This window comes from Metopolophium dirhodum, chromosome 8 (genome assembly GCF_019925205.1).
Source record: "Metopolophium dirhodum isolate CAU chromosome 8, ASM1992520v1, whole genome shotgun sequence".
In the NCBI taxonomy this organism is placed as follows: Eukaryota; Metazoa; Arthropoda; class Insecta; order Hemiptera; family Aphididae; genus Metopolophium; species Metopolophium dirhodum.
In genome coordinates, this window is record NC_083567.1 from 35,621,819 (window position 1) to 35,632,139 (window position 10,321).

A 10,321-nucleotide genomic window follows, 5' to 3' on the forward strand; every position below is an offset into this window, starting at 1 on the left:
AACGCGTAGAAATTTAAGTGAATTTGTTCCATTATTTAACTATACAAGTAATATTTGAAATTTTATATTGGTGTTTAAAATGTACATTTGTAACACTAAACATCCACCTCCTCCCTGCCGGCCAAAAAGAGGGGCGGAATTTTATGAGTGCCCCGAGGTGCATAATTTCTAAATAAGCCTTGCCTATAGTCGTACAATTAATTTTAGTTGAATTATAAACATGCAGTGTCAGTACTAGGAGGGGGGGGGAGCCGAGGATTGATCCCCGGGCGTAACATTTTAGTGGGCGTAATTTTTTTGTGAGTCTTTATTTAATGCTTGGTGTTAGAAGTTAAAAAAACATTTTTACTTCACATAATTTGTTTATGGTGTTGTGGCCACGTTTGAAGGAATGAAAAATACAAAATAAAACCATACATGGCGTAAAATAATTAATCATCATCATATTATTAGAGTGCGTAGGTACCGTAAAATGGGGACGACTTTGGACATTTGCAGGGGTGATTCCGATTCTTGATTCTTGACAACACCAAGTTTTTTTAGTTGTCTTATAATTTTAGAATACACGTTTAATAAAAAATGAAAACTAATACTCCACGTTAATATCTATTATAATTTATAACCTCCATAGAAAATAATATTTATTGATGACATAATGTTGTCATAGTATATGTTATGGAGGTAAATACAAAATAATATATTTTTTTATTTTTAAATTATATAACTGATAACTACTGTAACACAACAATAAATAGACATATTTGATTGCGGTTAACTTGTCTGTGTTATTGGTATATGTGCAAATTTTTAAGTTATTTGATCTCACACTGTAGTGTTAAATCGTCGTAATTATAACAAAACGAAGGGTGACTTCAGACAACACATTAACTATGCCCAGATCATGTCAACAATGTAAAAGGTCGTTCGTATAAGAATTATAATCCTAATGATATTAAAAATGCAGTTGATGCTGTTGAATATAAAGGAATGACAATACGACCAGTAAAAACAGAAAAGTAAAAAATAAATTTTAAGTTGACATTTCTATAAAAAAGTAAAGAATTATTTTTTTAGAATATTAAAGAAATTATGTTGTATTTGCGATAAATGTTTGGGGTTTTATTATTTCAATTTATTACATTTTTTTAAAAAAATATCTACATTGTCCGGAGTCACTCCATTTTATGGTACGCGATCGGACTATGTCGACGGTCGACAGTATACATAATATTATTATAGACTATAGACACAGTCACACAGATGTAATATCATTATAGATTATAGACACAGACTCATAATATAAATTAAATATAAACGTTGTAGTCGACGCACGGCGACGACACGGACAAAAATAGTACAAAATTAATTACCAGTGAAAAATTATATTCTGCCATTGGTCATTTGGAAGCGCGGCCGGGTCTGTCAGCGTACGGAGTAGCCAGTAGGTAAAGACAATAGACATCATTCTAGTCAATGGTAAGATTATGAATAAATTAGTATTAGTACATTAAGTATACTGGTATAATACTGGCATTGACATGCCTACTACACGTACGTATAACTAATATACTATAATTATTAAGATTCTGGGCGAAAGCGTGAAACTAGTAACTAGGCATTTATTGATGCTGTGTTTACGTTAAAATTTCTGATACCTACACAATAACTGTTATAAGATTATCAATCAACGTACAATATATTGTAGATGGTGTAAATTCTTTGATTACTATAAATAATAAATAAATCAATATAAGATAGTTCAAAGTCTTTAAGTACCTATAATAGTATTATGAAGTAATACTGTAGTACAGAAATAATAATATTAACGATTAACAAACGACAAATGTTCATGCATTAATGGTTTATATCATTAAGCTCTCCTTCATTTCTTAGATGACTAGGAGGCGCGTTCGCATAATACTGTTGTAGGCGTCTTCTGGGCACTATAGCCCGTTTGACTTGATTTCCGACTGTGATCGCGATATCTAGAACATCATTCACCGACGTGCCTGACGGTGCCTGGCACGTGATGTAATTCTCGGTCACGTTGGTCACGGTGCACCTCTTGACATCACTCATCTCATCGCCGCGGAATGTGACTTGAAACAAGTAGCTGCCGTCAAGTCGGCGGCGCTGCAACGGGTCCGGAAACACGCCATCCACACAGACGAAAATGCCGTTGAACACTTCGAAGTCAGTGTAAACATGGTCGGGGTGGAGCTTTACTAGCCAAATCTACACGAAACCCGAGCGGCAGACTCGTCATCTGATCCCGACAGTTGAACTTTGGCGGCCAAAATTCCATAGCTTCAGTGCCGTTGGTGCTACGCAGCGCACAGTGGTCGTAGTACCTTTTCCCATTGTAGTCGACATACATCTGCTGGTTTTCCGTGCACTCAAAACCACCTCGGACCGTCAACGGGACTTTACCAGATGCGACGCCCTCGAATACTTGACCAGCCAGGACGGTTGGCTCGTTGACGTATAAGTAAACATTTTTTTTTGTAGAACCTACCAATAGAATTTTCGAACAAGATTTGCAATGGACCGGACTTGTGTTTGTCCGCGGGGTTGGCACTGGCCACGCAGCCGAGACGGTCGTGCTTGAGTTTAACGATCTCGCACATCACTTTCGTCTTTATATTTCTGAAGAACACCCGGATGTCAGTCGTGGCATTCAGATTCTCACCCGTAAGTTCTATACGAGTTCCGCCCGTACCGGGTCCGCACCTCGGGCTGACGCCCGTTAACCTCGGTTCTACGAACCAGAACTCTTGCGCTGACTTCAGCCTTTCCACGCTCGTCATCGACAAGTATACTCGATTACCACCGGACCCTCGTTCACCACATTATCGGAACTGATGGTGCAATTAACCGTGTGGCCGTCGAACGTGGTAGGGTCGTTACAACTCTGACCGACAACTGTCACTGTCACTGTCCAGCCATTGTCCAAAATCCAGTGCATGTTCTTGACGGTTATGTAAACGACAGTCGGCGTATTGCGATAGAAAATCGACACGTTTGGTTCGAAAGACTCGATCGTCACGTAAAGACTTTTCACTTCGATCGTGGACAGCTGGTTCGCCGTCCTTCAATTTCTCGTTGTTAATCGTGTTCCGTATATCGCAACTGTTCAGTTGTTCACGTTCGTGAAGTTGGCCCACCTAAGTACTTCAATTTTTTTTAAAGCTATGCCATTATTTTGCAAGTTATTTGCAAGTATTTGCAAGTCTATTTTTAGAATTTGCAAGTCCAAACTTTCACCGTGAATCCAAAAACTGAAAAGGTGGGCCAACTTCACGTAGCCCACCCATTTTGACCGAGAACTTCAAAATCGGTATCAAACGAAAGCTAATGATTAGCAAGTATCTGAAAGCCCCTTTTTGAAATTTGCAAGTCCATCAGGCGGCCGCTATAAACTTTTGAACTTGTGAAGTTGGCCCACCTACTTTGTCCTAGAACTTCAAAATCAGCACCAAATGAAAGCTACTGATTAGCCAGAATTTGCAAGTCTGGTTTTAGAATTTGCAAGTCCATCAGGCGACCGCTATAAACTTTTGAACTTGTGAAGTTGGCCCACCTACTTTGACCTAGAACTTTGAAATCAGCATCAAACGAAAGCTTATGATTAGCAAGAATTTGCAAGTCTGGTTTTAGAATTTGCAAGTCACCCGGGCGGCCAGTAAGAGCTTTCAAAGTTTAGAAGTTGGCCCACCCAAGTTGTCCCAGAACTTCAAAATAGGTATCAAACGAAAGCTAATGAATAGCAAGTATTTGCAAGTTCGTTTTTAGAATTTGCAAGTCACTCGGGTGGCCACTAAGAGCTTTCAAAGTTTGGAAGTTGGCCCACCCAAGTTGTCCCAGGACTTCAAAATAAGTATCAAACGAAAGCTCATGATTAGCAAGTATTTGCAAGTCTACTTTTAGAATTTGCAAGTAACTCGGGCGGCCAGTAAGAGCTGTCAAAGTTACGAAGTTAGCCCACCCAAATCGACCTAAAACTTTGAAAATGGTACCGAACAATAGCTTTTCATTTGCAAGTATTTGCAAGTCCAGTTTTAGAATTTGCAAGTCATTAAGGTGGTCGCTAGAAGTGGTTTCTTACTTTTGAAGTTTTACTGTTGCCATTTTTTATTCAAATTAGTTTTTTATTTTTATCGGTATCAATAACACATATTTTATTCGTTTTTTAATGTATGATTGATTATATGTTGATGTGTTGAAAAAAAATGAAAGCACTGTCGAAGTGTTATGGCAGTATTATTGTTTGACCATAAATTTAAGGCTGTGTACGTCTACGGTATAAAGTACTCCTTATAAGTAGTCTCGCTGTTTCTCAAAGACCTGAAACTTCAAAGTGGGTAGGTATCAAACGAAAGGTAATTATTATAACAAACATTTGCAACTTTGCAAGTCACTATGGCGGCCGCCATTAGCTTTTGAAGCTGGGAATTTTGAACCAGCATATGTCCTACCATTTTGGACTTATGATATTATTAACTAACATGAATTATAACGTTTATGTTTTGTAATTTTTATTCAAGTTTATATATTTATAATTATTTTGTTGTACATGCAAAATATACACTATTTTTTGTTTCCAAACTTCTAAACGAATGCATTTAAGGTTGTTGTAATAGCGGCAACAGAAATACATAATCGGTGAAAATTTCAACTTTCTAACTTCCATGGTTCATGAGATACAGCCTGGTGATAGACGGACGGACAGCGGAGCCTTAGTAATATAGGGACCCGCTTTACCGTACGGAATCCTAAAAGGATAGTTGAATAAAATAAATCTACATTTATTAAAAAAAAATCTATATTAAGTAAAATGTAATATAATATTAATTTAAATAAAAAAATAAATATTAAATAAATAGTAAATAAATATGGATTCACATTGTATATACAACATACATTAATATACCTAAGCTATGTTATGTTCAATATGCATAAGCTACACTGTAGGTTAAACTCCTATGGTACACTGTAAGTTACAACATACAGACATAACGGAATGTACCTAAAGACTAAACGATTAAAACTGCAGATTTGGTTCCAAAAATCAAAACAGCGAGGAGTGTCGTACAAATCAATACAAACGTGGTACAAGGAATGGTATAATAATATTTTTGAAAGTCTTAATTAGGGGTTATAAGATATGAATCCCTGAGTAACTTCTAAATTGTAAAAGCGAGCCACAAGCATATTTTAAAATTATTAGCTTTATTTGATAACCAATTATAAAATTCTCGATCGAAACAGTTGGCCCAAAATTCCCAGCTTCAAAAGCTAATGGCGGCCGCCATAGTGACTTGCAAAGTTGCAAATGTTTGTTATAATAATTACCTTTCGTTTGATACCTACCCACTTTGAAGTTTCAGGTCTTTGAGAAACAGCGAGACTACTTATAAGGAGTACTTTATACCGTAGACGTACACAGCCTTAAATTTATGGTCAAACAATAATACTGCCATAACACTTCGACAGTGCTTTCATTTTTTTTCAACACATCAACATATAATCAATCATACATTAAAAAACGAATAAAATATGTGTTATTGATACCGATAAAAATAAAAAACTAATTTGAATAAAAAATGGCAACAGTAAAACTTCAAAAGTAAGAAACCACTTCTAGCGACCACCTTAATGACTTGCAAATTCTAAAACTGGACTTGCAAATACTTGCAAATGAAAAGCTATTGTTCGGTACCATTTTCAAAGTTTTAGGTCGATTTGGGTGGGCTAACTTCGTAACTTTGACAGCTCTTACTGGCCGCCCGAGTTACTTGCAAATTCTAAAAGTAGACTTGCAAATACTTGCTAATCATTAGCTTTCGTTTGATACTTATTTTGAAGTCCTGGGACAACTTGGGTGGGCCAACTTCCAAACTTTGAAAGCTCTTAGTGGCCACCCGAGTGACTTGCAAATTCTAAAAACGAACTTGCAAATACTTGCTATTCATTAGCTTTCGTTTGATACCTATTTTGAAGTTCTGGGACAACTTGGGTGGGCCAACTTCTAAACTTTGAAAGCTCTTACTGGCCGCCCGGGTGACTTGCAAATTCTAAAACCAGACTTGCAAATTCTTGCTAATCATAAGCTTTCGTTTGATGCTGATTTCAAAGTTCTAGGTCAAAGTAGGTGGGCCAACTTCACAAGTTCAAAAGTTTATAGCGGTCGCCTGATGGACTTGCAAATTTCAAAAAGGGGCTTTCAGATACTTGCTAATCATTAGCTTTCGTTTGATACCGATTTTGAAGTTCTCGGTCAAAATGGGTGGGCTACGTGAAGTTGGCCCACCTTTTCAGTTTTTGGATTCACGGTGAAAGTTTGGACTTGCAAATTCTAAAAATAGACTTGCAAATACTTGCAAATAACTTGCAAAATAATGGCATAGCTTTAAAAAAAATTGAAGTACTTAGGTGGGCCAACTTCACGAACGTCAGTTGTTCACCTGTTATCTGGCAACCTTCGTTTTTTAAACACCATTTTCAGTAATATTTTCTCGAATCGGTTTTCCAAAACCTGATCGTACACTTCTCTTTTGGGCAAGTCCGACCGTGATAACTGATTTAATGATCTCGTGGATTGTCAAATTGCAATCGTACGTTGTTGACAACGATTGAAAAATAAAAAATAAACAAAGGATTGGTTTTAGTGGTTCTTCGTTCTTCGGTAGGTATAGTTTTTTTGTCCACCCAATTACAAGTAATTACTCCATTATCAATTGAAGCGTTATAAGTTAGATTTTCTATTTCACATCCAATATTAATTAGACTTACATAAAAAAAAGGTGTAACAGTTTTTTCCGCGATATTGGAGACCGTAACTTGTACCGAATGTTTATTATTATACGTAACGGCAAATTCTGGGCATAATTCTTTTGTATAGACTATGAAATTTCCTGATAGAACTTTGTGTTGTGTCGAGACAAATTTGTTTTTCGATCAGCCAACTGCAACAATGGTTTGCACGAGTACATTGTGTGCATGACTTATACATCGAGCAGTTTAGTTTTCAACTTGATCCATTTAGGAAACCGGTGGAAACCTTGTAACCATTCATTAAATTTACATTGTCCCCGATAATTTCCACGATTAAAGTCAACTGAAAAAAATATATATATTATAAACTTTCCACATTTTTTATACACAATACAATTAAAAATATCAAGACTGATTTTAGGCTTTTTATTAACCTACACGAATAACTTGAACCAAATACACCGATCTATGTATGGTACGTGAGTGTTAACTTAGATTATTTATTATATAATAAGTTATTACTTATAAATTATATTATTACTTATAACATTGAAAAAAGTGTAAAATTTTCTACAAACATTTTCCACCACATTACACTTCTATTGCCCTAAAATTATTTTGTTATTGAATTTGCATAAATGTAATACGCATTAATGATAATTCTCCTAAAACATTTTACTAGATTATAAAAATTAGAACCATTTATATAAGCCAGAAGATACCACTTGTAGGTGTTTCTAATAATAATCCTACAAAAATATTTGCATTTTTAATTGCATTTATATTTCTTTTTTCGTATTTTATAATAATTATATATGACAGAGCAGTGACACTTGTATGTTATTTAGTACAAAATATATCGAGTTCGAACCATGGTATCGGTGGACTTATTATTTTGCATTGTTTTTTTTTCTTATTTTTACTGATTAATTCTCTAACCTAATCTAACCTATATATACAAATGTTTGGTTTTTAGTTTTTTGGTTTTTTTTTAGTACGGTGTTGCATCCTCTTCAACCAGAATCGTGTATCGTAGGTAACTAAATTACTATATATGCAATGATTGACTTCAAATTTAACACATCCATTATTATATATAATATTGATCAGGCACAGTCGAAATCTACTACACATGCACACAGCAAACTAGCACAGAACAATTCTCTGTGTTTATTTATTATATTATATTACATATAGGTAACTTCTATATATTTTTTTTATCCAATAGGTTAATAAATCATTTACTATATTGAGACGTTGACTTTTTACATTTTGTGTTTACTGTAATCTACAAGTATAGATATAAATGCGTGTTTACATCTTTTGACTTGAATCATAATTAATAAAAAAACAATAAATTTCACCAATGTTATTTAAAATATTTTTTACAAATAAAAAACCTGGTCTATTTGTATATTTTATTTTTTTTTTTTTCCGGTTGTCCACACAACTCCCCACAACTTAGCAAAATTTGGAATTTAATTCTAAAAAAAAATGTTACTAAAAAATAAAAATAAATTATAGATACCTATAATTACAACCATTATCTTTAATGTTTTTGCCAAGTTCAATACCTACTATAAGTTATTTTTTGTAAGTTTTGAAGCTCGGTTTAGTTTAAATTATCTAATCAATCAAAAATGTATAATGTACCTAATATATGTTTACCTACCTAATTTAAGTTTTTAACCTATAACTCATAAGGTATATAGTTATGAAAAGTATACGTATTTCTATAATATAAGATACATTTTTATAAACGTACTAATTTCTTAAATTATAATATTATAATCTTATAGTTAATAAATTAACAAAAAAATGTCTAAAGTGAAGTTAGTTATAAAATTAATAGGTACCTACCGGCTACCATTTTAAATTTACGTGGAAATAAATTATGCACTATAATAAATAATAATTAAAGTTGTTAAAATGTAACCTACCAGTATAATTGATAACAGTAGGTAGTCGGTTAATAGAGGAATGGTTCCGAGTGTATTCGTGTGCAGTCGTGATGTAAGATCTGCGGGCAGACCTAGTAATGAAATTCTGTACGTTCTTCTAAAAATAAATATAATTATTTTACAATATGAGTATATACATATGTAAATTATAATCAGGAAAAAAATTATGGTACCAAAGTTTTACTTTATTGTATTCCTAAATACCTAATATGACATTAGGTATATTGTTTTATTACAGCTTATATTAGATTCTGACCTTAGCGATGAATGTAATGATTTTGTTTGTACAAAAACTTAAAAAATGTATTTGTATGCAAAATATAATTCCAAAATAAGCTTTGTGAAAGCATGAAACGTATTTGTTTTGTACTCTGCTATTTTTGTGACTGTGCAATTGTGCGAAATAAATATGCAAATGCTACAAGTCCCATACCCTATAATTAGTTATTAATCGATGTTTAATATTTAATTATAATTTAAAAACGAACTTGAAAATTTCACCAAATGTTTATATTTGCATTTCCCATAAAAAGTAAAAATTAAAAAATATTTTGAATCCTTCTTAGCTATTTCTTCTGTTCATTCTTACATGCTACACCAATGTAAATTATGTAAGGCATCATCAACGTTCTTAAGAAAAAACATTTTAGGAAAATCCACCAGAAAAGTAGGAAATATGGATGACAAAAATACAATAGTGGCGCCATATATCTGTCCAGAAAAAAATAATTTAGCTTAATGTTGCAGATTAAAACAATAATAGTGTATATATTATTGGTTGCCATTGGTTAATCGGGCATTTTTGTTGATTTGTATTATTATTTTTTGTCATTAAATATATATATTATATATAGGTATATATTATAAATTAATGTTTGTGTTTATATTAGACCTCTGGGAAGAAGATAGATTACTTTAAAAAGGGTTAAATTTGGTTTTTTTTATTCATCGGACTTTAGTACAGTTAGGTTACAGTTATATTAATTGATTATATTAATCCACCGTAGGTGGAATTAAGTAAAAACGACCAACTTGGTATAACTTTGATACTCTAGAGCTAAGTCATATTATACTTACGTACAAACAGCAGGGGGTCCGCAATCTACCGCAAGTAGATTGCCTACCTGATAATATACTGCTGAGAATCAGAATTTTTATTCTGGGCACAACGGAAAAGTTAAGATAAGTTTGTTACACCATACAACGAATATTAAATAACGAATTGAACAAAGTTTAAGCCATATAGAGTTGGTACATTTAACGGGCAACGAAATGCACGGGATCGTTTTTTTTGTAATAAAAATATATTTAACATTAATACCGCTAGAAACATTTCAATAGTTTACATTAACCGTTTTTTTATATTTACTTGCCGATCACATTAAACGAAAAAAATTGAATAAACAATTATACATATCATCGTCCGGAGGCAAAATAAACAACTAATCACGGGCGAAGCTGTGACGGGTCGGCTAGTTGTAGGATAATTTAAGACAGAATTTCTACTTTTATTTTTATGGATAGGAGATATCAATGAGGTTTTCCATTTATTTGGGAATATACTAGTATTAAGATATATTTTATAA

The 10,321-nt window shown here is 33.4% G+C and overlaps 2 pseudogenes; both read right to left on the bottom strand.

Annotated features, from left to right (window-relative positions):
* Positions 1-972: 972 nt before the first annotated feature.
* Positions 973-4,478, bottom strand: LOC132951412 (uncharacterized; annotated as a pseudogene).
* Positions 4,479-4,671: 193 nt separating this feature from the next.
* On the bottom strand, positions 4,672-7,075 carry LOC132951413 (uncharacterized; annotated as a pseudogene).
* Between the last annotated feature and the right edge of the window lie 3,246 nt (positions 7,076-10,321).